At 53.1% G+C, this 25492-nt stretch overlaps 1 non-coding gene across 1 annotated transcript; it reads left to right on the top strand.

The window, feature by feature from the left end:
* The first annotated feature begins 439 nt into the window (after positions 1-439).
* Positions 440-511, top strand: TRNAE-UUC (transfer RNA glutamic acid (anticodon UUC)). Its single transcript has one exon. It is a non-coding gene; the product is annotated as a tRNA-Glu (tRNA).
* The last annotated feature ends 24981 nt before the right edge of the window (positions 512-25492 follow it).

Raw genomic sequence — 25492 nt, 5'->3', positions numbered from 1 at the left:
GAGAATTTGATTCTGGCCCCTGACCTCAAGCACTCACCATCGCCTAGGTCGATGGATGCTCACACTAGGGGAACTTCATGTGGAAAGTGCACCAGCTGAGGTCTGCCTTCTGGCCCTGATGGGAGCCCACTGTGTGACCTTGGGCAAGTTGCTTGCCCTCTCTGATCTTGGTTTCTCATCCATAAAATGAGAATGTTAGGATGGATCACTGGGTGAAACCTTGTTTTTCCATTTAACACTGTGATCTGGGGGGAGTTCCCCTGTGGTGCAGCAGGTTAAAGATCTGGTATTGTCACTGTAGCCACTTGGGTTGCTGCTGTGGCATGAGTTTGATCCCTGGCGTGGGACTTCCACATGCTGAGTGTGGCCAAAACAAAAACAAACAAACAAAAAAAACCCAAACAAACACAACAAATGGGACCTAGGAGGATGGTGGAGTTCCCTGGTGGTCTAGTGGTTAGGATTCAGTAATTTCACTGCTGCGGCCCAGGTTCAATCCCTGGTCTGGGAACCGAGATCCCACATGAAGCCACCACGTATTGCAATAAAACAAAACAACAAAAAACCCCAAACAAAAAAATAAAAAATCCCCAATGGGACCTGGGGTTCTAATGACAACCAACACAGGACTTGCCACAAACCACAGAGCTGCTTTGCCTCTGAGGGGAAGGGACCCCACACTCTCCATCTTCTTCCTCTTCTTTTCAGATAAGTTCAAGGGCAGCTTTAAGCGCCTCTGATGGTATGGCCTGAACCACATTGAGAAACCGTGGGAATGAATGGCCTCATGGACAAAGTCCACGCGACCCTGAAGGCTCAGAGGAGTCTGACGCATGCAGGTGGGGAGGGCACAGCGGGCAGGAGGCGGGATGTGAGAAAAGATGCAGAGGGAGGGCAGGTTAGAGTCCAAGCTGGTGCAGAGCCCCCTGGCATCCGTGGGAACTTCACAGGAGTAAAGGTGACTTCCGCCACAACTGGGGACCAGGTTCCTTCCTCCAGCGGGGGGTGTATATCCTGCTGTGAGGGGAAGGGCCCAAGGCAGCGTCCAGGAAATAGTCATAATAACGGTGTCTACTTCAGAGTGTTCTTTGGAGGGTGGAATGAGTGAGTATGTTGAAAACTCCAGAACAGGGTCTTGGCTCACGAGGAATGGGTGCCTAAGCCTTCAGTAAATGGGTCAGACCAGAGAGGATCCTGAGGTCACCAACGTGGAGCACCCTTTCTGGCCTCTGGTCTAGCAATGGTCGGGGTGACTCAGAAGCCCCCCAGCTTCAATGCTTACCTGTGCTGGTGATTCTGAGATGGGGGGGGAGCTGGTGGGGGGTGGAGCCACAGGTGTCTTTCCGGCCACTCCCTGACACGCATGCGCACACACTCCCTCCCCTCCCGCAGTCCTCTTGGTGTTGCGGTTTGCTGGCAGTCCCACCCTGCAGAGCCCCTGATTTCCTTCCCAGCCCCCTTCACCCCGCCCCCCAAGCTCCAAGCCCACACCTTGCTCCCAGCCTCCTCCCTCCCCTCTCCCTGAGCCCCTGGTCCTCCCACTTGCCATAAATCTATAAAGGCAGCGCGTGTTGGTGGGGTGGGGGCTGTGCAGAGAGGCAGCAAACCAAACCAACCCCAGCTAATGAAAACGGCGATAAATCTCTGTCCATCAGGTTTGTTGTGAGCACAAACATTGCCAAACAAGGGCCCAGATGGTCCGCAGGCCCTCCTCCCCACGGTCTGCCGAGCTTTAAATGGAAATGGTGGCTTTATACATCTATTTACCACTTGGAGACGGGGATGATTGAGTCCAGGGGTGCTTGGCCGTGAAACAGGGGGCGGGCCAGGTGGGAACCGTCTGCGTCCCACACCTGAGCAGGACTCCCCCGGCCGGTCCCCAACCTCTCCCCCTGTCCCCCCCCTGCTCCTGGGGAGGGCTGGGGGGGGGGGCTCTCTGACAAAGGCCATTGGGGGGAGGGGAAAGGAAGAGGTTGCTTCCATGCTCTGGCCCCAACCTGATCCAACCCGGGGACAACCTTCCCCTGCTGCGTCCGGGGGGCGGGGAGGAGGGGGGGCTCAGGCTCAGCTCCTCTCTGTTGTTTCTCAAGTTCTTCACCCGCCGCCGTCCAGAACTTTCCTTCCTTTCCATCTGGTCAGGTTGAAGCCTACCCTATCTTTCAAGCCCAAGCCAAGTCCCACCTCCTCCAGAAAGTCTCCCCACTCTAATCCCCCTGGACCTCTCTGGGCTCCATTCCTACAGCAGAGCCCCCTGGGAGCCCAGCATGGCCATGACTGAAGGCGGAGAGGAGTGGGCAAAGCGGGCTTTACCGCCAAGCACAGGGACCTGGGGCAGGTTAACGTGTCAGCCTCAGCTTCTTTCTTTCTTTTTTCTTTTTGTTTTCTCTCTTTTTAGGGCTGCACCAACACCAAATGGAAGTTCCCAGGCCAGGGGTCAAATTGGAGCTATAGGAGTTCCCGTTGTGGCTCAGTGGTTAACGAATCCGACTAGGAACCAAGAGGCTTCGGGTTCAATCCCTGGCCTTGCTCAGTGGGTTAAGGATCCAGCATTGCCGTGAGCTGTGGTGTAGGTTGCTGATAGAGCTCGGATCCTGCGTGGCTGTGGCTGTGGTGTAGGCCAGTGACTACAGCTCCGATTCGACCCCTAGCCTGGGAACCTCCATATGCTGTGGGAGCGGCCCTAGAAAAGGCAAAAAGACCAAAAAAGAAAAAAAAATTGGAGCTACAGCTGCCGGCCTACACCACAGCCACAGCCACAGCCACAGCCACAGCCACAGCCACATGGGATCCGAGGCTCGCCTGCCACCTGTGCCACGGCTCACGGCAACACAGGCTCCTTAATCCACTGAAGAAGGCTGGGATGGAACCTGCATTCTCATGGATACCAGAAGAATCTCCAGCCTCAGTTTCTTATTCTGTAAAATGGTTATCATCATGGGACTGGTGTCAGGAATAAATGAAATGAGCGTAGAATGTGCTTATAGACGGAGTGACAGGGAGTTCCTGTCGAAGCATGGGAAAATGAATCTGACTAGTATCCATGAGGATGTGAATTAGATCCCTGGCCTCACTCAGTGGGTTGGGTATCTGGCATCGCCATGAGCTGTGGTATAGGTTGCAGATGTGGCTCGGATCCCGCATCCCTGTGGCTGTGATGTAGGCCGGCAGCTCTAGCTCCAATTCAACCCCTAGCCTGGGAACCTCCATATGCCTCGGGTGTGGCCCTGAAAAGCAAAAACTAAAAATAAAAAATAAATAAATAAAGTGAGTGTCACAGTCTAAGGGTCCATATCAGCATTTAGCACGGGTGCCACCCACACCGGGCAGCATGCTTCCCCGTGTCCTGTCTTTTCATGGAGATGTGGGTATGGGTGTGGGCATGTATGCATGGGTGTGTATATGTTTGTCCCAGTCTGGGTCCCCTGAAAACAGACTCTGAGACGAAGACTGGCATGCAGGTGGTTTATTTGGAAGGTGGTCCCTGGAAGCTGGAGTGGGGAAGGGGAGGTGAGACAGCTGTAGGGGAAGAGAAGCCAAAGAGGGTGGTTAAGGAGCAGTGAGGCTGTGGGCAGTAGGGTCACTGAAGCATCGTGGGAACAGCTCAGAGAATTGTCCCTTGGCAGCGGGATGGGGTCCTGAGGCAACGGGTGTATTTACCCACCCATCCTGCCTCTCACTGGTTGAAAGTTGTCCCTGGCACTTCCTGGCTGCCCTGTGGGCTGAGTAAACCTCCTGTAGGCCATGCACTGGAGAAATTGCAGGTGAGAAGCAGAAAGGCTGGTTGGGGTGGACAATCCCAGGTGCCATCCCTGCTGCAGGTAAGCGAAGAGGGGGGCCTTGGGGACACGGGCTGAGGCACCAATGGCATCGCCTGCCAAATTTGTCACTTTTTTATCCCTACAGTCTCCAGCACAATATTTTGCACACAATAGGCACACCGTAATTATTTATGGACTGGAGTTCTCATTGTGGTGCAGCGGGAAATGGATCCAACTAGTATCCATGAGGATGCACGTTAGATCCCTGGCCTCACTTAGTGGGTCTGGAATCTGGCGTTGCCGTGAGCTGTGGTGTAGGTTACAAATAAATAAAAAGTAAAAAAAAAAGAGAATTATTTATGGACCAAAAGGAGGTTTGGGCTGAGGAATAGGAAAACCTGGATTCTCCCCATTGTTCAGGTTTTTATTTTATTTTATTTTTGTTTTTATTTTTATTTTTTTGGCCACATCTGTGGGATGTGGAAGTTCCCAGGCCAGTGATCATTGAACTTGTGCCACAGCCATGACCCAAGCCTCAGCAGTGACGATGCCAGGTCTTTAGCCTCCTGAGCCACCAGGGAGCTCTCCCACTGTTCAGTGTTAAACTCGGTGTGAAGCTGAGCAGAACACATGATGACCCTGGGCCCCGTCTGCTCCTTCTGTACTATGGGGACATGGCCAGCTTCTGTGCTTATCCTATAGTCCTATTGTGATGAGTTAGAATGGCCTTTGGGGGTTGCTCAGAACATGTAGGTATGTCTTATGCCTATGATAATAATGGGGGGGCGCTCCCCAATTCAAGTCAGAAGTGCCTACTGGCACATTATTCACCCGCCCTCTATGGTCAAAAGACACAGGTGTGTTTCCCTGGCTCTCCTGGGATGCCTCGTGCCTCTTCTCATCCCAAAGGGACCTTTTTTTTTTTTTTAATGGCCACATCTGCTGCACATGGAAGTTCCCAGGCTAGGGACTGAATAAGAGCTGCAGCAGCAGGCCTACACCATCGCCACAGCAATGCAGGATCTGAGCCAAGTCTGCAACCTACACTAGAGCTCACAGAAATGCCAGAACCTTACCCCACTGATCGAGGCCAGGAATTGAACCTGCAACCTCAGAGACAACTTTGAATCCTTAACCTCCTGAGCTATGACGGGAACTCCTGCCAAAGGGCTTTGAATTATTGACTCCTCTATGGAAAAAAAAAACCCAAAGGGAGCCAAGGGGATCTGAAGGGATACTCTGTGGTTCCTGATTTCTGGGTCACCAGGGGGGAGGTGAAGGTAGAAACCATCCAGGACAGAAATTCTTCACTTGGGGGTCTTGGAATCCCTAAGATGCCCACGGATAAGCTTTAGAACTCATTCGATCTCGAAAATTCTTATAAAGTTGAGTGAGTGTATGGGTGCACATAAACTGCTCTGAGTTGATGATCCAGAGCTTCCAGTAAATTCTCAAAGGAGCCTGTGAACCAAGAAAAGTAGATTTGCTCAACCCCCCCACCCCCCACCTGATCTACTGAGGCCAAGGGAGCGGGTATGAACTGCTGAGTGACACAGATGGAGCCGGATGAAACCTAAGGTCCCTAACCCTGTGTGGCTGTGCGGATCCGTTAGGTCTGCACAACCAGAGACATGGGCCTGGCTCCCTGGGGGGCTGTGCAGTATCCCCTTTCTCCTGGGGAAACATCACGAAGGCACGAATTCGTCACTATTCCCTGGTGATGAGGGTGTGTGCTGAGGTCTGGAAAACAGAACAAGAGCAAACTAACCCAAAATGGAAAGACAAGGAACTCCCTGTTACCGAGACGCTCGGCCACGTGGACAGGCCTCAGTTTCCAGATGTGGAAATGGAAATGATAGTGCCTACCTCTCTCCAAGTTGTGGTGAAGCTGAAAGGAGACTAAGAAAGAGGAAATGGCTTATGGAAAAGGCAAAAACTGTACACAAATGCCAGTGACAATTGCTATAACAGAGGCCCGGTGAGTACCTGCTGGGAGGACATTGTATACCACCAGGATTACCCCGTTCTGGACAACTCTTCAATTCTCCTGCAGGCCCTTGCAGGCTGACGTCAGGAGAAGAGCCCTGGTTTCAGAGTCACATCTGAATCTGCACCCTAGTTTCGCCTCCTGTGAATGACTTGGGACATATCACTTAACCTCTTTGGGCCTCAGACTGTCCATCTGCAAAGTGGGGACACACACTTACCTGATGGGGACATTAAGGGGATTTGATGAGTCAGTGCAAATGAAAACACCTGTCACAGTGACTGGCGCTTAATAAGTGCGCAATAAACACTAGCTGTTTTGCTCCTGTTCTTTGACAGCTGGCAACTTTGGGTAGTTTCTTTGTTCACTATGAAGTCTCTGTCTTTGTCCCCCCCATGTCTTCCCCACTCAAATGTAAATTCTGCAGCATAAGGACACGCCTGTCTTGCTCACAGTTGTATTCCCCAAGCCTGGCGCACAGCGTGCCACAGATATTTGTTAAATGAATGAATGGAAGTACCAAAGCAAGTTTCTTAAGGATGAGAAGAAGTCTGACAATGTGAGAACACTCATCAGTCTGGACCAGCCCCAAGGGACCCGGAGCTGTGCCAAGAGCCCTATTAGGGATCAAGCAAGTTGGCTTCCGATCTCAGTTCTGCCACTAGACTGCTGAACGACCTTGGCCAAGTTGCTGGCCCTCTCTGGGCCTCTGTGTGCTTCTTCCAAAGCGTGGGAGTCCTGAGATTCCAGGGCTTCCCCCTTAGAGGCTGGCCTCCAAGGAGACCAGCCGGGGAGTGTGAGATTGCGGGATTTGGGGGTAATTCAGCCACTTTATTAATGACAGGGAAGGAGAAGTGGGAGAGGATGGTGGGGGCTGGGAGCAACCTTGGAAGGAAAGTCAACATGAGGTCGTGGCAGCTGCGGGTAGGGGTAGGCCTGGGGACAGCCACGCTGGGCCAAAGCTCCGAGGAATTGTGCACACCCCAGGAGCGTGTCTCCTTCGCGGCGTGTGCGCCTGGGGTTCGGCCTGCCCCTCCCTTCCTTGCGCGCCTCGCCAGTTCCCGCCGCCACTGACTTTCTGACTTCTTAACTTGTCAGCAAATCCCAGAGTTAAAAATGCACACGCACCCCGGCCAGCCGCCAGCAGGGCCGTCTGGCCACGGCTCCAGATGTGGGGCCACCGCGCGGGCCGCCCGCCCCGCCGCGCAGACTAAACAATCAGCCTTGGCCGTGAGCGCAGCGCAATTCCAGATGCCGCGTCCCTCGCGCCGCGCGCTAATTGGGCCGCGGGGCGCGAGGCTCTGTCAGCGCCGGCCAGGCCCTGCCGGGGGCGGCCTTGGCCCTGGGCCTGTCCGCTGAACTACTTAGGGCGGGGGCGGGGTGGGCAGCGGGAGGGGAGTGGGGGGGCGGGGAGAGAGAAACCGAGACTCAGAGACAGACGTACGAAGAGAGGCCGACAGAAAGGGACAAGGACATTCTCAAAAAGAGAGAGCTAGAGAGACAAAGAGAGGCTATATTCAGATCTAGAAAGAGACCGAGACAGAAGAGAGGGAGAGAGATACAGAGAGATGGAGACAGAGAGGTACAGAGAGAGAGAGAGAGATACCGAGAAATAGAGGCAGGGCCGGTGGGACCGAGAGAGGCACAAAGACGCGGACCCCAGGGCGACCCTGGCCCAGGAGTCCTGCGTGTTTACCGCCAGGTCGCCGCACGGGTGTTCCCCGCCCCCCTTGTTTTACAGAACCTCCTTCTCACATTCTCACTTTTTATAATTCTTCCAAGACCCGGGCGAAGCTGGGGACTGGGCCCGCCGCCTGGCCGCCTGGTCCTGGCTGACTGCGCGGAGGAAGCGCCCTCACCCCAAAAGGAACCTGAGCCGTCGAGGGTTCACCCCCAAATCCGGCTGAGAGACTCGGACGTTGCAGGCGGGTGCGGGAGGGGGCTCCGCGGGGATTGACCTGGAGGCAGGGGGTTGCCCGGAATCACTCCATCAGCGCCCCTCCTCCACCAGGCAGCCACTCGGGCAGCACCCTCCTTTCCCTGGCGCCCCGGGCCTCCTCGGGCCCCAGAGACGGGGGGTGGCAGGTTAAGCGGAGGCCCAGGGCAGGGAAGCCCATCGGGGACCACCCGGGGGAGCCCCCCCAGCCTCGCGTTCCGCCTCCGCCGGGAGGCCAGGGCGCCCGGAGGGTGAGCGCGGAGGGCAGCGCGGCGGCCGGGCGGCTCTTGGCGGCCCCTCTCTGACAATCTTTCCTTTGTTTGTTTTCTTAAATCTGGGAGGCCCGAATTCCTGCCGGATTCCGTAGGTTTCACTCAGGAAGGAGGCGCCCCCACCCCCACCCCTCTCACGTCGGGCTCGGCTGCAGGGGGAATGGCAGGTTCTTCCCGGAGGCCGAGGCGCGCAGCCCCGCGGGCCCGGGCTGGGCTAGCGGGCGCCGGGGGCGGCGGAGAGTCCCGGGCGCCCTGCCCGCGCGCGCCACCAGGCAGCCCCGCCGCAGGGCCACCGGCAGCCTCTGCCGAGAACATTAAAAAAAAAAAAAAAAATCAAATCAAGAAAGTTTAAAAAGATACAAAGAGCAGCCCTCTCTCCCCCACCCCGCCCCAGCCTCATTCCACCCCCTCCACCGCTCACACGCCCTTCTTTTTTATTTATTTATTTATTTCTTATTTTGGGCTCCAAACTTGAGCCTCATTAATTTCCAAAAAAAATTTCCCCCAATAAAAGGCAAACATGGAAAGAAAAACAAACTATTAGAAAATAGAGGAGGGAGGAAATGTTATTTAAAAGGTTAGCAGACCGCATCATTTTCCAATGATATTATATACTCCCAGCAGTATCCAAAATATATATGGGCCCTAGGCCAAGAATGTTAAAAAAAAAAAAAAAAAACTTGAAAAAACCCTCACTTAGACACAACATCTGGACCTGGGAGCGAACAAACCCCCCATTTATCACACTTAATCCTCCAATGAAGCAATCGACAGTTGACTTCTGTTTTGCTAATTTAGCTGCTTTCAAGCGCCGGCCCAGTCCAGACCAGGAATTAAGTGTCACTTGTGGAGGGCCTGCCCGGCCCCCTCCTGTCTTTGCTCCCTCCCGCACGGCAGCCCTCGGATAAGGAAAAAGACCATTAAAGAAGAAAGAAACTTTTTATGAATTCCCTTTACTCCCGCCCACTCAGGTCAGTGAAAACCTCCACTCTGACCTTTTTCTGTCCTGGAGTCCAGCACCCTGACACCCACTTCCTTGAGGACACGTCTCCACCGACCAGCTGCCCCCAGACTGCTGTATCAATGGCAGCAGCTGGCACCAATGCCAGCCTCTCCAGGCAGTCACGCTGATTGCGCTCTGGCTGCTCTCAGGTTGACTAGGTGCTGCCAGCCTCATGCTTGTTGTTGCCTGGCGGTGCCCGGTGGCCCAGCAACTCGACCCTCAGGAAGGGAGAGCACAGCAGAGGGAGGATCCTAGTGCTTGGGCATCAGGAAGCTTCCATTCCACCCCACCCCACCCCCAAATAGATGGGAGGCAGGAGGCCCTGGGCCAGCAACATTTGGAGACAATGGGATCTTGCGAGGGCACATGCAGGAAAGAGGATGAGGGTGTATCATTTGAGGATTAGTCAATAAATCCCTGAGACCCTGGCCCAGTGGGGCTGGTGCCAGAGGCCTAGCTGGCCTGGAGTTCAGACTTCAGTCTTCAGCAACTTTCCTCCTCCACCCCCAATCCCTGCTCCCCAAACACTCTCCTCACTTCTCTGTCTTTTTTTTCGCTGCTCAGCGGCATATGGAGTTCCCTGGTCAGGGATCAGATTTGAGCTGCAGTCTCAACCCAATCCGCAGCTGTGGCAACGCGGGATCCCTAACCCACTGTGACGGGCCAGGGATCAAACCCGCGTCTCAGTGCTCCCAAGATGCCACCGATCCCATTGAGCCATAGCGGGAGCTCCAACTCCCTCTGGCCATCTTTTAGTCCCCAGGGCTCCTCTCCTAGACTTTGGAGCCCGAGGCACAGCCACTTACCTTTCTCTTCCCCTATTGCAGGGGACAGCTGTGCAAGGGAGCAGTGAAGTTTCCAAGCTTAGGGTCCTCAGGGGCCTGCAAACAGAAGAGGCTGGAGCATGTGCCCCAGGGCAGCCTGCCTGCTCCTTTCCACTCGGATCCAGCCCACCCAGGCCTCCAGTTCTGAGTTCTGGCAGAGTCCCCAGGGAACAGCCTGCATGCCTGAAAGAGGCCCTCAGCATCCTGAATCCCAGTCCTCTGCAGGCGCTCACGGTGACTTGGTGGGGCCTCAGACTTCTCAGGAAGAGACCCTGAGAAGTTATCCAGATGCAGTCCTAAACCTCCAGACCCTCCCTCCAGGGCTGGCAGAAGCATCCTCCAGATAGACCATACTCATCCCAGTAGGCATCCATGAACACCTGCTGCAGGCTAGGCAATTGCTAGAATCAGGATATGGAGATGGAGGAGGATCCTTGCTCCTGGGGGGCTTAAACCTCTACTGGGCCCTACTTTCTCTTCCTGTTAACCAGCTATCCTCATTCAAAAGCAGTCATTGAGCATGTGCTATGTACTGGGCATTGTGATAAGCCCTGGGAATCTGGAGATGGTGGAAGACCATTTGTGTCCTTTAACTTGCCAGGGAGACAGACATGCCAACAATGAATTCTAAGACAGGGCAGACAATCAGGGCCCAGGTGAAACATTTATAAATGCTTCCGGATGTGCCCAGAAGAGGGACTGATTAACCCTGTCTAGGATGGTTCAGTGGACCCCAGCATGGACCCCTCATGGATACCCCAGCATGGCAGTGGTGGGTCCCTCACTGCTCTAGCTCTTAAAGCTCATCTTAGAGGTAGGACACCTAGTGGTTAAGAGCAAGGGGTCTAGGAGTTCCTGTCGTGGTGTAGTGGATAGGAATCTGATTAGCATCTTTGAGGATGCAAGTTTGATCCCTGGCCTTGCTCAGTGGGGTAAGGATCTGGCATTGCTGTGAGCTGTGGTGTATGTCACAGATGCAGCTCTGACCCTGTGTTTCTGTGGCTGTGGTGTAGGCCAGAGGCTACACCTCCTATTTGACCTCTAGCCTGGGAACCTCCATATGTTGTGGGTGCGGCTCTAAAAAGACAAAAAAAAAAAAAAAGAAAGAAAAAGAGCAAGGTGTCTGAAGCCTGATATTGGGGTTCAGCTTCCTGTTCTGCCACATCAGCTGTGGAATCAGGACTTCTTAGCCTCTTCGAGCCTTGGTTTCATCATCGGAAAAGTGAGACTAACAACAGTAACTGCTTTGTGAGGATCCAGTGGGATAATACAGGGCCAGCAGCTGGCATGTGGTGAGCTCTGGATACAAGTCCACTTTAGTTGTCTTTCTTCCAAAGACTATAGATGGAATACCTCTTAGCCTCCCTGACAACACCCCTTCCCACCGCCGGCCTCTCTCCCCAACCTGAGGACCTGGCCCGGTGCGGGGCACACAGAGTAAATAGCACACCTGTCCACTCTTGACTCAAGCGGACACTAGGAAGACAGGAGCGTGTGCTCCGGGTGGTAGGCCTGGATGTGCCCTCTCCTCCCTGTGATACCCAGTCACGGCTGCTCTTCTTGCTCTCCCATCACTGGAAGCCAGGCAGAGGAGCACCGTCTAAAGCCCCCTTTCCTTGCTCAGCAGAAATTCAAGAAATGTGTTTTGGGCTGGGAGCCAACTCTTCTGTGACTCTGGATTGAGTTGAGACCTGACAACTGTGTCCTTGGGCAACCCACCTTGTCCACAAGACCATCTCCCACCGCCAGGGCTGGGAGAAGCCCTTCCTGCGAAGAGACCTGTGTGCCTGGAGGTTGTTATTTTCACCAAGGAACCACTTATTGTTGTCAGGAACCATTTCCGGAGAGCCTACTATGTGCCAGGTACTGTGCTCTGAGCCAAGAGGAGGTGTCTGTGTTGGGGTAGAAGGGAGCGGGATGGGACAAAGGGTGGGGGGGTGTCCCAAGGGAGGTGTGTGGCTGCCAAGCCTAGGCTCGTGGGCAGAGGGTTTGGCAATGCCTGTGCGTGGGCCCAGTTGGAGTGGCACCTGAGATGGAGCCAGGTCCTGGAGGCAGGTAAACAGGATGCTGTGTGCTGGGTGTGGTGGAGGAGGAGGGGGACACGGGGGCGGGGCACAATGGGCTATTGTGTGTTCTGGAGCCACTGTCACTCCTGGACTCTGGGCTTCCCCTTCATCTCTGTCACCCTCCCACTGGGCTGTACAAATACCGAGATATGTAGAAGATGAATTCAGAGTCATCTTCTTTTGGCCCCTCTGCTCTTCCCTAGGCTGCAGTGGACCAAGGCAGTGTGGTAGATAGATGCTGCATGGCCAGGCGTGGAGGGCACAAGGAGAGAGCATGTGGTCCCTGGGAGGTGGTTGACAGAGATGAGATCTAGCCAAGTCTGGTGACCAGGCTCAGCTGGGTCACTGGCTAGCTATGTCTATCTTTGGGAAAGCCACATACCTGCCATAAACCTCAGTTTACTCATCTGTAAAATGAGCTAAGGGTGACCCTGGCCCCGTCTGCCTCATGGCATGGTGTGGTGCTCTGACAGATACTGGATGGTATCAAGGGCTAGACCCATGGCAGAGCTGCCTGCTTTTGCTACTTCCCCTTCTCCTTCTTCTCTTTCTCATTCTTCTTTTTTATGGCTGCACTTGCGGCATATGGAAGTTCCCAGACCAGGGACTGAATCAGAGCTGCAGCTGCAGCTGCAGCCTACCTCACCGCCACAGCAATACTGAATTTGATCTGCATCTGCAATGTACGTGGCAGCTTGCAACAATGTCAAGTCCTTAATCTGCAGAGCTGCAATGGGAACTCTGATTTTGCCTCTATTGTTACTCTGCTGCCAGACCCCTTCTGCCTGTCAAACTCCCCTCCTGGGGACAGGAGGAGGAAGACCTGGTAACCTCCCACGTAGGACTATTGAGAGACCTAAGAACAAGAGGGAAGATTCAAATTTTCAAGGTATTCAGTGAACCAATCTTCATTTTATTCATTCACCATTCATTCAGTTAATTTTTTTTTTTTTTTTTTTTTTTTTTTTTTTTTTTTTTTAGCTTTCTCTCTAAACCAAGTGCTTTGAAACTCTGGGCTTTCAAAATGAACAAGATATGTCTTCTGCTCTCAGGAAGTCCTAGTCAGAGGGGAAGGCTGAAAACACACATATAGACACAAACACAGCGTTGAAATCTAATAATAACAGCTAATATTTATTGAGCATTTCCTATGTGTCAGGAATGGTTTAAGCATTTTTTTTTTCATTTTTAAAAGTTTTATTAAAGTATAGTTGATTTATAAGGTTGTGATAATTTCTGCTGTACAACAAAGTCAGCATATACACATATCCATTGTCTTTCAGATTCTTCTCCCACATAGATGATCACAGAATATTGGGTAGAGTTCTCTGTGCAATATAGCATGTCCCCGTTGACCAGTCACTCTGTATAGCACAGTGTACATATGCCAATACCCAAACCCCCAGCCCATCTGTCCCCTGGTCTAAGCGCTTTATATGCATTAATTCATACAGTTATTCTCATTCTGAAGATGAGACAATAGAAGCACAGAGAAGGTAAGCAACTTCTCCAAAGTCACACAGCTTGTAAGTAATAGAGCCAGGATTTGATTCCAGGTGCTTTGCTTAGAGTCTGGGCTCTTAGCCTGTACATAGTACACACAGCATACGTGAACCTACCCAAACAAGGGCAAAAGAAGAGAGAAGAGAAGATTGGGGTTGAGCCTCTGAAGGAAGAGAAAAGGAGAGGAAAGACTGACTATTGTCTAACTTCCGCTAGGGCAGGACAAGGTGAAACAGGCTTGACCTGCAGCTGGAAAGACTTGCAATATCTCAGAGAAGAGGTTCTTGGGAGGTATTTAGGTTATTTTGGGCTGCGTTCATGGTATGTGGAAGTTCTGGGGCCAGGGATTGAACTTGCGCCGCAGCAGTGACTAGAGCCACAGCAGTGACAACGTTGGATTCTATATTCCACTGAATCACTAGAGAACTCCTTTTGTGATGTGTTTTTAAGGCAGGAGTCTGAGTCAGTCTTTCTTGAAGACAGCAGAGACCTTTCTGATCAGGATAGACCCTCTGTCATCCCTCTGCTTGCTGTCCTTTTCAGCCCCGGAAGTGGGAGGGAGAGCCCTTGAGAGGTCCCTGGAGTAATGTGACTCCTCCATATACATGGAGTTTCCCCACCCCTCCCCCGCCACCCCAAAGCCTGTTGGGCCCCTTGCTCCTTCTCTTGCCTGCAGGTGCTGGGGAGCTGGGAGGAATTAAGTAGGACTGAGTATTCCAGGAGGTATTGCTTTGGGAAATAAGTGACAGAAAACCCACCTCCAAGTAGTTTAGGCGAAAGGAAAGGATTTATTGACTCAAATAGACAGGAAGAACAGGAGTGGTATAAGTACACACACACACACACACACACACACACACACACACACACACACAGGGTGGAAGTGGGGAGCGCAGTTTAGAGATTCCCAGGCCTCAGCAGATGCCATCAGCACTCTCTCTTCCCTTCCTTCTGTAACTCGGCCACATCTTGGCTATGTTGTTTGGTACATGAGAGCCTCTTTTTTTCCTCCCCCGTTGGGAGCAGAGAAGGAAAGAGAGGTCAGGGCTTCTCATCTGCTGGAGGACAGACAGAAGTGGGTAGAAGAGCATGACAACAATTTCATGCTCACATCTCAGCGACAAGAGAGCATCTGTCACCCTCAGCACCCTCTTGTCTGTAAAATCCTAGGGGAAGGCTCCTATTGGCCTAGCTCAGTCATGTACCCACCTCTAGACAAATCAAGAGGCTGGGAAAATGGTGTGCAGTGATTGGCTAGGCCTGGGTCATATGCCCACCCTGAGTCTGGAGGGGTGGGGAATTATGATTGGCAGCTCCATAGAATGGCGTGGGATGGGAGTTCAGTCTTGCGGTGAAGGAAAGAGGTGCAATCACCAAAGTGGACAAGGCTACTAGGCAGACACAAACCACACATCCCCCCACACAGGGGACAGAGGATGGAACAGAATAAACTTGGCGTGTGTTCTTTGAGCTTCACATTTCAGCCAAAGATTTTTGGGGGAAAGTTTTTAATGACATTTTAAAACATCATTTGAATTTATAACATACGTACTTACGATATGGAGTAAAATGTAAAGTTCTTATAGACTTCTCAGATAAAACCCAAGAGATTCAAAAACTGGGGGGACTTGTAGTAGGCTATTTTCCTTATCGAACCCCCTCCCACCACTCTTTGTATAATATTATAATTATATCTATTATGTATATACATATAATTTTTTTTTAAAGAGCTGTACCTGCAGCATAGGGAAGTTCCCAGAGCTGCAGCTGGGGCCTACACCACAGCCACAGCGACTCAGGATCCAAACCACCTCTGTGACCTACACCACAGCCTGTGGCAACACTGGATCCTTAACCGACTGAGTGAGGCCAGGGATTGAACCTGCATCCTCACAGAGACTATGTCAGGTTCTTAACCTGCTGAACCACGACAGGAACTACTATATTTTTTCAAGTTTCCCATTTTTTTTAATTTGTTTTGTTTTGTTTTTGGCTGTGCCTGTGGCATGTGGAAGTTCCCAGGCCAGGGATATAACTCACACTATAGCAGTGACTCAAACCACAGCAGTGAAGACAGATCCTTAAGAGCTAGGCTACCAGGGAACTCCAAGCTTCTTTTATGTTACAGATGGAGATGGGGTCGGAAAGCACTGGGAATGGAAATAATACGGGTTTTGGAGCAATCTCGCTCTGCCATTTTCCAGCCTGGGGCTCTTAGTGAGCCAGTTTGCTCTCCTGTGAAAGGGGTACATCGATGCTTGCTTGGGAGAAGGGTGGTGATTATCTGTAAGTGACCTAATGATGAAATACTTAGGCCAGCGTCCAGCTTGAAGGAAGGCCTTTTGTAAATGGCAGCTCTCATATCCATCCTACGTCCGCAGGCTTCTGGGGCCATCTCTGGTAATCCCGGGCCCTGGGAGTAGGGAAGGGTCCCCCCACCCCTCACAGCCCCCAGCTAAACCCCTGCTGCTCCTGGCAGAAGCCTATGACTCTGTCCTCTCGGGAGCTATAACCATAGACATGAGTGTGGTGATAACTGGCTTTGCTACCTCATAGATACTGAATAGGCCATTAATCCTTTGCTAGTGTAGACACAACATCACCCTCTGAGGGGGAATTCACTGACCCATGTTCCCAAAGCTCCTTGTACTGACTTCTCTTGTGGTTCATGTAACCAAGCCCTGCAATGATGCATTTCCCTGTTTATATGACTCTTGCTGCCACCAGTTTGTGAATTCTTGGAGACAGGAATTGCTTTCTCCGCCGCTGTGCTTAACCTGGAAGTTGGCTTGGAATAGGGGTCCGGGGACCATTCTATGGTGTACTGCAGGGAAAATGGATGGACCTGCTGCCCCGGCGGCTTTTTGTCCAAGGCCTAAGAGTCACCACCAGTGTTTAATGAGCCACTAAAACATATCAGGCATATACTCTTTCGTCATTCTTTCGTTAACCCTTGAAGTAACCCGGTGTCATAGGGACTATAACCTGCCCCCAGTTTAGAGATAAGAAACTGAGACTGAGCCTGAGGGGGTGAAGGAATTTGCCCAAGGACCCAGCCTGTTAGCAGGTGGCATCGATTTTTTTCTTTTTCTTTTTAGGGCGAGGCATATGGAAGTTCCCAGGCTAGGGGTTGAATTGGAACTGCAGCTGCCACCTACACCATAGCCACAGCAACTTGGGGTCGAGCCGCATTTGTCACCTAGACCGCAGTTCTTGGCAATGCCTAATCCTTAACCTTAACCTACTGAGTGAGGCCAGTGATCAAACTTGCGTCCTCATGGATACTAGTCAGATTCATAATCCTAATCTGCTGAGCCACAAGGGAAACTCCCTAGTGGTGCCACTGAAATGCAAATCCAGTTCTGTCAAATGTCACAGTTGGGGAATAAGTCTCTATTTACTTCTGCCTTCCATCCCTGGTGGTATTGAGGCACCCACGGAAGAGAGTCGGGGTGCAGAGACCCCCCAAAATGAAGCGGAAACAGCGGTCCTCTAGAGAGAGAACACCTTGGTGATGAGAGTCTCCTGGGTTTGGTTGGGGGAGGGGAGGGGAATGGCTGGGGGCTCTTGGGGGCTGGAGGTCACGGGGAAGTTCAAGGGGACTTGGGCCTGGGGAGCTGGAGGAGGTGGTCAACTACAGCTGGAGGGAGGGGGTGTCAGAGCGGGGTCTCCCCCTCGGAACTGGCTGGCGCTGGGAGGCAGCCCTTCCAAGCTGTTTCCTAGCCGGGTTGGGGGGTGTTTAATATTAATAGTAATGACTGTGGCGGGAAGATAATAGGCCTCAGTCAGATTAGAAGGGGGTAAGCGCTTATCTCTGGCTGCTGAAGACACATGTCTTTCACCTGCTCCTTTAATATCCCCCCTCTTTCATTCCACCGCCCACCCCCTCCCACCAGCCTAGAACAAAAGGGGTATTATGGGCCGGGGTGTTTCAGGCTGCAGCCAAGGAGACCTCCCCTTCCCCACCACCCCCCGCACCCCCACCCCCTCCGGTTTGAATGAGGCTTTTTCCTCCCATAAGAGATTAGCTCCGTTTGACAAGGCAGTGAACTTTGGGAGGGGTGAGTGGGGGTCTCCTCCGGGAGCCTAAAGTGCAGCCCTAACGAATGATGGAGAGAGACCCCAAGAGACAGTGTGGAAGACAGACAGACAGACAGAGAGCAGGAAAGGCACTGAGGTAGAGTTAGATTCTGAGACACAGGACACACACACATGCACGCACGCACACACACACACACCTCAGGATGTTGGGAAAAGAAAGGAGAGATGGAGATGGGAGAAGACAGACAGAGAGAAAGACAGACACACAGACATCCGCGAAGAACAAAGAGTCAGAGAAACACACACATGGACATTGTCACCCAACAGACTGACCCAGAGAGCGACAAAGGCAGAAAGATAAGGGCCCGGAAGACACGGACACCAGAGAGAAAAACAAGGGTGGGGAGAAGAAAGGAGCCGGAAGTGAAAAAGGAAGAGAAGAAGGTGAACCTGGCCAGAAGCATGGGAATAGGAAGCGTAGGAGAAGCGCGGAAGGGCTGCTGGGCCCCTGACCTTCCCTGGGGCTGGCTCTGCTGCCCCTGGCTTTGGGTGTGGGTCAGTCTGGAGTGAGACGGAGCAGAGCAGAGGAGACACGGAGGAGAGAGGGGAGGAGGCAGGTTGGGAAACCGGCCCAGAGTCAAAGGTAGTGAGTTGGAAAAGTCAGGGACAGAAACCTCCAGAGAGAATCGGGAATTTCCTTGATGAGGTGCTCCCAGCCTCTGATGGGTAGGATCAGGTGACGGGCTGGAGGACGGGGCTCTGAGGAGGCTACTTCGGGGGTCGTGTAGGAAGAGGAGCCATCCCTTCTGCTGGTGACCAGATGGAGAGGGGAGGAAAACCACGGGCCACTTGCAGCGCTGTGAAGACTCCCAGCCCCACTCCATGTCAGGAGTCTGATGGTCTCGGGTGAGGGGGCTGGGCTGCTGGACCACAACTGTCCTGGATCCACATCCCTGCTCTGCTGCTCCCTGTCTTCAGGTAAAGGAAGAATACACCCCAGCCTCCCTTTCCCCGTCTACAGAATGCGGGAACAGTGTCTCCCTCAAAGGTGGTTGTAAGGCTCCGGTTAGGATGAGATCTTTAGTACCACTGAGACCCAGACTAAAACATCATGGCTGTTTGTAGTCACTGTTTGCAGGCCCTGTTCTAAAGCATCTTTCGAATATTATCTCACTGAAATCTCAGAAGAGCCTCCCCAAGATGTACCTGGAAACCTCGTGAATCACAGACCCTTCAATGGTGGAGCCATGTTTCGGTCCTAGAGAGCTGAGATTTGTTCTCCAACACCTCCCATATTGGGTGCCATCCTTATTAAGAAGACACCTACAGAAGTTCTTGCTGTGGCTTAGCGGGTTAAGGACGAATGTCTCCATGAAGATGCGGGTTCGATCCCTGGCCTCACTCAGTGGGTTAAGGATCCGGTGTTGCCACAAGCTGCCAAGTAGGTCGCAGATGTGGCTCAGATCCAGTGTTGCTGTGGCTGTGGTGTAGGCCGGCAGTTGTAGCTCTGCTTCGACTCCTGGCTGGGGAACTTCCATATACTGCATGTGCGGTTGTTAAAAAAAAAAAAAGAAAAAAGAAAAAGGAAGAGACATACAATTTCAGTCCCCACTGTCCAGAAGGAGCTCCACAGCCTTTTCAGGAGGTAAAGCTGGTTTGTTTATATCCAAAGGGGTTTGTGGGTCTTGCTAGTGGAAGAGCAGGTGAGGCAGAGGTATGCTGGTAACTGTCCCATAATTGGAGGGGGGAAAAGTGCTCACCAATTTCCCTGGTGTAAATACTCCCACTGGGGTTAGTTCCAAGTGACCTTGACTGGATGGGAACAGGGAAGAGATGCCTGCACTCCGTCCTGGAAGCCCGGGGGGGCTGCGTACATGGGGCCCAAGGTGCTAGTGTAAAGATGATTTCTGTGTACCCCCCTTCCCCTTGGGAGCTTCCTGCCTCATCCAGAGAGGGCACCTGGTACCCACACTCAGTGCCAATGCCAGGGATTGAACAGAAGTTCCCAAACCAATGGCAGGCGTATGGTATGGAGTTTGTAAGTTCCAAATGGAAGGGAGTGCCAGGGGCTGGCTGCAGTGGGGGCTTCTGTTTGGGGCATCCCCCTGTCCTCTGCGGGACAGGACTCCTGCAGGACAGGACTGCCTCTTCTCCCCCCATCCTTGGCCTCTCCCTGCACCCCTTCCCTGCCCCCCCAGATGCCCAGAACACCTCAAGGTATTGGGAACTAGTGTTCAGTAACAACAGTTCTGGGCTTGGGGTGGCACCATAGCCTTGTGGTTCCCCCCTCTTCTGGGGCCCCCCAGTGCCTTGTGTGAAACCAAATGCTCCCCCCACATCGCCCACCCGGACACCTGACTCCCTCCTGGGGCCCACTCAGGGCGCAAGCCGTTTCCTGTCTAGGTCTGGGTAACCCCCTGAAATCCCGGCCTCCCTCCCCCGATCCCTTCCAAATGCTTATTAAGCCGTTTGCAAATCCAGGGCTGAACCAAGCGGCGTGAGTTTAATAAAGCAGAAGACAGATGCCATCCATCATGGGGGCCCGGGTGGGGCGCGGTGAGCTGATGGACTCACACCCTTCTGGCTGCTTCTAGGTCAGCCCGCCACACGTCCGAGCAGACCCTCTCCTTGCCCACCCTGACCATGGTCCCCATCAGGACCACCTCCTGGCTGCATGTGGCCACTCTTGGATCCTGCTGGGGGGATCACGGCTCACTGTGGACAGACAGAGTGTCTGGGAATCCGGAGAGGGGACAGCCGAGCCCTGCATTCCATGTGGAAATCTGTAGCAGCAGGGCCCAAACTAGGATCCAAGATTTAAGGGGGGGGGGTGCCTCAATAAGCTCAATAACCAAGATAAATAATATTTTGATGTAATATTGTGTGTGTGTGGTTTTTCTTTTTCTTTTTTTTTCCTTCCTTCTTTTTTGGCTGCCTTGCAGCATATGGAGCTCCCGGGCCAGGGATCTGATCTGAGCTGCAGTCACAACCCAAGCCACAGCTGTGCCAGATCCTTAATCCACTTCACCAGGCCGGGGGCTGAACCTGCATCCCAATGCTCCCAAGGTGCCGCAGCGGAAACTCCTTGATGTAATATTTTTTCAAAATCCAAAGCAATGCCAAAAAACCCATGATGAGCAAAAGAGCATAATTTAAAATAAAGATGGTCTGTCTCACTTCTTGCCCTGTGTTCATCGGTCTCCAGCTCAACTCCCTGTGGCACTGTGAGCAGACACCTCAAATTGCTGATCTGCCCCCAGACCTGCTCTTTTGAGAGTCTTCTTACTTCAGGAAGGGCACTTCTGTCCTACCAGTTGCTCAGGCCAAAAAAATTGGAGTTATCCTTGACTGTTCTATTTCTCACACTCAACTTTTAGGAAATCAGCTTGGCTGTCACTTCAAAATACATCCAGAATCTGACCCCTTCTAGCCACCTCCACTGCTGTGCCTCTGGTCCCAGGTCACCCCTCTGCTCAGCTTTCCCCATGTCTCCCATTACCCTGGGAAGAAAAGCCAGGCCCTTACAATAGCCACGGGGCCCTGTGTGACCTGCCCCCTTCCCTTCTCTGACTTGCCTCCTCTTGTTGATTCTCTCCCTTGCTCCCATGCTCCCAAGTACTCTGGACACAATAGCGGACTAAGCACACCCCTGCCTCAGGGCCTTTGCACTTGCTGTCCCTCTGCCTGGGACACGTAGCCCAGGTGTCCACATTGGCTCCTTCCCTCATCTCTTTGGGGGTCACTCAAACATTACCTTACCACTTAACTATTTAATTTTTAATTAATTTTTTTTTTTTTTGGCCACCCCATGGCATATAGAGTTTCTGGTCAGGGATCAGATCCAAGCCATAGTTGTGACCTATGCTGCAGCTGCAGCCAGATCCTTAACCCACTCTGCCAGGCTGGGGATTGAACTTGCATTCCAGTGCTCCAGAGATGTGCCAATCCCATTGTACCGCAGTAGGAACTCCTTATCACTAAGTCTAAATAGCACCCTGTTGCCACCATGGTCCTCCCCATCCCACTTGCCCTGCTTTTTTTTCACTTTCTTTTTTTGAGGGCAGTTTGTCTTTAAGTCCCCATTGTGACCACGGTGCCTGGCAGTAGAGATGCAGTTAATGCTGTTTGCCAGCCCCACGTTTGAACAGAAGGCTCTCCATTGAGTGTTTCCTCCTGCCTGTCTCTGATCCTCATTTTTTTCCAAGTCCTACCAAAGTCACCTCTTCCAGGAAGCCTGGCTCTTGGCCAAGGATGTGCGGACCTGAGTCAGAATTGCCCCGGGCTTTGAACAGGGCTCTGAACAGGGCTGGGCACCCTGGGATCCAACCCTGCTCACCGGGTGTCCTTGGGCAAGTCACCTCCCCTCTCTGGACTCTGTTGTTCCTTTAGAAAAAGGTTTGAACCAGGGGCCTTCTAGCTCTGACTTTTGCAGATTTTATCTTTTTTTTTTTTGGCCTTTTCTAGGGCCGTTCCCGCGGCATATGGAGATTCCCAGGCTAGGGGTCGAATCGGAGCTGAAGCCGCGGGCAGCTACAACAACTCGGGATCCGAGCTGCATCTGCAACCTTCACCACAGCTCACGGCAATGCTGAATCCTTAACCCACTGAGCAAGGCCAGGGATCGAACCCGAAACCTCATGGTTCCTAGTCGGATTCGTTTACCACTGAGCCACGACGGGAACTCCCGACCTTTGCAGATTTTAGAGTCTTTGCTGAAAGCCTTGTGAGGTCTTTGGAGTCAGGTCTAGATTTGGGCTCAAATCTCGGTACCCTCACTCCCTAGATGGGCCGGTTAGATGTTCCAGGCCTCTTTTGTTATGGCTGTAAAATGGGTGCAATAATGGTCCCCAACTCACAGGGTTGTAAAAATTAAATGAGAGGCCGAGTGCCTTCGTGTGCAATGACTCAAAGCATCCCAAATGCTCCATAAATGTTAGCTGATTTCATTACCATTAGTAGGAAATAAATCATGGAACATTCTCGAATTTTATAGTTGTTGTTTTTTTTTTCTCCCAAAGACATGTATTTATAAAGAGCAGCAGCAACAAACCTTTCATGCCCAGGAAATAAAATGGCTGACAAGGGGCCAAGGGAAGCCGGCTCTTAGCATCTTGCCTCTGAGCTGTCCCAGCTTCTCGCATCCCAACCAAACTGTCAGTGGCCCACCTCTTCCTCCGAGGGGCTCCCACCCCCTGTCGTCTGCCCCTGAGCCGCCTCCCTTCCTGCAGCCCCTGGTCCCAGGCCTCCCCACCCCTGGCCCCTGAGCTGGGGCTCCGCATCCCGCGAAGACCCAGGCTGGGCTGCAGCTCGCTTTTCACACCCAGACGCAGGAGCCGGCGCGGGAGCCCTGCCTGGGGCTGGGCCCGGGGCCAGCTCGACATCTGGCATCGATTACTGCCGGTGGCTGCGGAGTGGACTCCTCTGCCTGCCACTCACCTATCTGCCGGGGTGACAGAGGAGATGGGAAAAAGGTTTTCACAGCTGGAATAAATTGAGGGGAAGTGGAGGGGGAGGGTCCAAAAGAGACAAAAAACAACATTGAACTCAAGATGGAAGAAAGACAGTTTTGGGCGGGTAATGAAGAAAGTATGTGTGAGTGTGCCCGCCTCCGTGTGTGCGTGCGTGTCTGTGTTGGCGGGTCGGCCAGGGGATTTTATTTAGTGTTAGTTAGTATTTTATTTATTTTGGGGGGTGGGCAGCCCACGTCTACTGAGGTCTGGGCAGAATCCCTATTTGTCGTCTCCTAGTCATTAGAGGAGAGGGAGGTTGAGACGGGGGAACAGGGAGGAAGAGTGGGGGAGAGGGCAGGGCTGGGACAGACAAGGAGGTACCTACTGAGGGTGCAAGAAAGGGGACAGCAGAAAAAGATGGCCCCTTGGAAGAGAAGAAAAAGCCGAGAGGCCCAGAAGACACCACAGCCTTGTCCTCAGCCCGTCAGCTGGTCCCCAGTAACCCGTGTTCCTTGGTGTGTGGGGGACAGCTGGGGGCTCCCCTCCCCTCCCCCACCTGCTGACCCCACATGGCTCCCCCATCCCTCCCTCCCTCGCAGCCACCCACACCTCCAAGGCCAGGCCGCAGGAATTCCCCTCCTTCCCCATCTGCTCCCCATGGACACGACGGCGCGTTCAATTGCCTGCTCATTAGTCACCGAGAACTTTTCCCCTGGACCAACCTCTGGCGACTTGCCTAGCCTCAGTTCAGCCAGGGCCAGAGGGGTCCCCCCCTTCCACGAGAACACTTCTGGAATGATCTCGTCCAAAGGAGGGCCCCCCAAGTGTGTGTGAGGGGCTGGGGGCTGGTGGCCCACAGTGAGCAGCCCACTTTAGGCAGCTAACGCCTCTCCCTAATATTATCCCTGTTGAGTCCATAAAAGCCCCCTCTAGCGTTACAGCATGTGAGAGACTATTAAGTTTTAAGGCCCCGGACCTCCGGGGACGAGGCACGTTGACACTGGTATTTTGTGGGCTCTGGGCTTCTGGGGAGTCAGGAGGGAGGCTGACTGGGGCTGAGGATGGGGACACAGGCCTTAAGAAGTGGTGGTCGGGAGGGGGAGAGGATGGGGGGCCGGCACGGGGCATGGATCCCTCTCTCTGGGCCCCGGTCAGTGTTGGTGCAGGAAACAGGGAGAAGATAGGGCTCTTCCCATGAGCCAAGGAGCGCCGGGGGGTTCCAGGCCTTCTTGAAGGACATGCCGCCTCCCATCACCCACTGGGCCAGCTCTTGGCCCCTCAGGTGGCCCCACTGTGGCCTCCTTTCCTGGTGGGAAGATATGGTGGCCGTGATTTCTGCAGGTTTTGCTGCCTCAGTTCTCCGGAGGCCGGGGCGTTGTGGCCCTCCCCACTTGTCCTGGGCCCTCTGCACCCTCAGGCCAGCCCTAGAGGCCATCAGGCCTGGCGGAAAGGCCCCAGAGAGTTTGAATCCAGGCCCTGCCGCTATAAGCCCTGTGACCTTCGTGCTGTTCTTTGTTTTGTTTCAAGTAGTTGTTGCTGTTCTTTAGGGCCACACCCGCAGCATATGGAAGTTCCCAGGCTAGAGGTTGAATCCCGGCTGCAGCTGCTGGCCTACACCACAGCCACAGCCACGTCAGATCCAAGCCTCATCTATGACCTACACCACAGCTCACAGGAATGCCAGATCCTTAACCCACTGAACAAGGCCAGGGGTCGAACCTGCGTCCTCATGGATACAAGTTGAGTTCAGGAACTCTCTGTTCTTTGGGCCTCACTTTGCTTGCCCATTACAAGAGGGGGTTGGAGCAGGTCATTGCTGAATGTGCACCAATTCTCTGAGTCTAACTTCATCGCTTTGTGAGAGAAGAAGGGAATATTAGATTCAAGTGAAGACGGCACAGTTACGTTAATGATGTCTCTGAGTGCTGACTCCGCACTGGGCGTCTTACCTATAGCGCCTCTCATGACCAGGACCCTCTCTGGGCAATAACTTGTTCCCCCTTGGCCAGTGAGGACACCAGGGCACAGGGAGATAAAGTGCCCAGCTCTGGGCTGACCGGATCTAGAGCGGGTGACTCTGCACTAGTCAGTGCGTCGCAGGGTCCTGACCACCTGTTAACCCTGCCAGGTGCTAGTTTTGGGCAGGTCTCAGGATATAGATGACAGAAAAAGGACAGCCCTGCTCCTCTAGCTGGTCTCAATACCCCATGGACAGATTCTCTGGGCCACCCACTCTGAGCCTCACTTTTCTCCTCTGCCCAGTGGGAAGGCTAATGAGATGACGGGTGATGGAGGGGAGTAACGGAAAATGGGGTGCGCCAGCCCTGAGCCTTGGGGCAGCCCGCACAGAGTGCCGGTCCTCGTGAGTTACCCCTGTCAATTTCCCCGCCGTCCCCACAGGTTGCAAGATCACCACTTCAGCAGCTCTGGAGAAAAATCACCCAGAGAGAGTCCACGGAGGGGAGTCAGCGCGATGTGGTCTGGAGGCGAAAGAGGCCAACTAACCCTGTCACCAGCTCTCCACCTGCCTCTCGTTCCCTAAAGCCTGCAATTTGGAGATAATAGTAATAATAACACCGCACATTTGTAGAGCACTCTCTTTAGCATTTCAATTCAATTCTGCAAATATTTACTGTGCGCTGACCATGTGAG

The sequence above is a fragment of the Phacochoerus africanus genome, chromosome 9 (assembly GCF_016906955.1).
Source record: "Phacochoerus africanus isolate WHEZ1 chromosome 9, ROS_Pafr_v1, whole genome shotgun sequence".
Lineage (NCBI taxonomy): Eukaryota > Metazoa > Chordata > Mammalia > Artiodactyla > Suidae > Phacochoerus > Phacochoerus africanus.
This window is presented reverse-complemented; position numbering and strand designations above follow the sequence as displayed.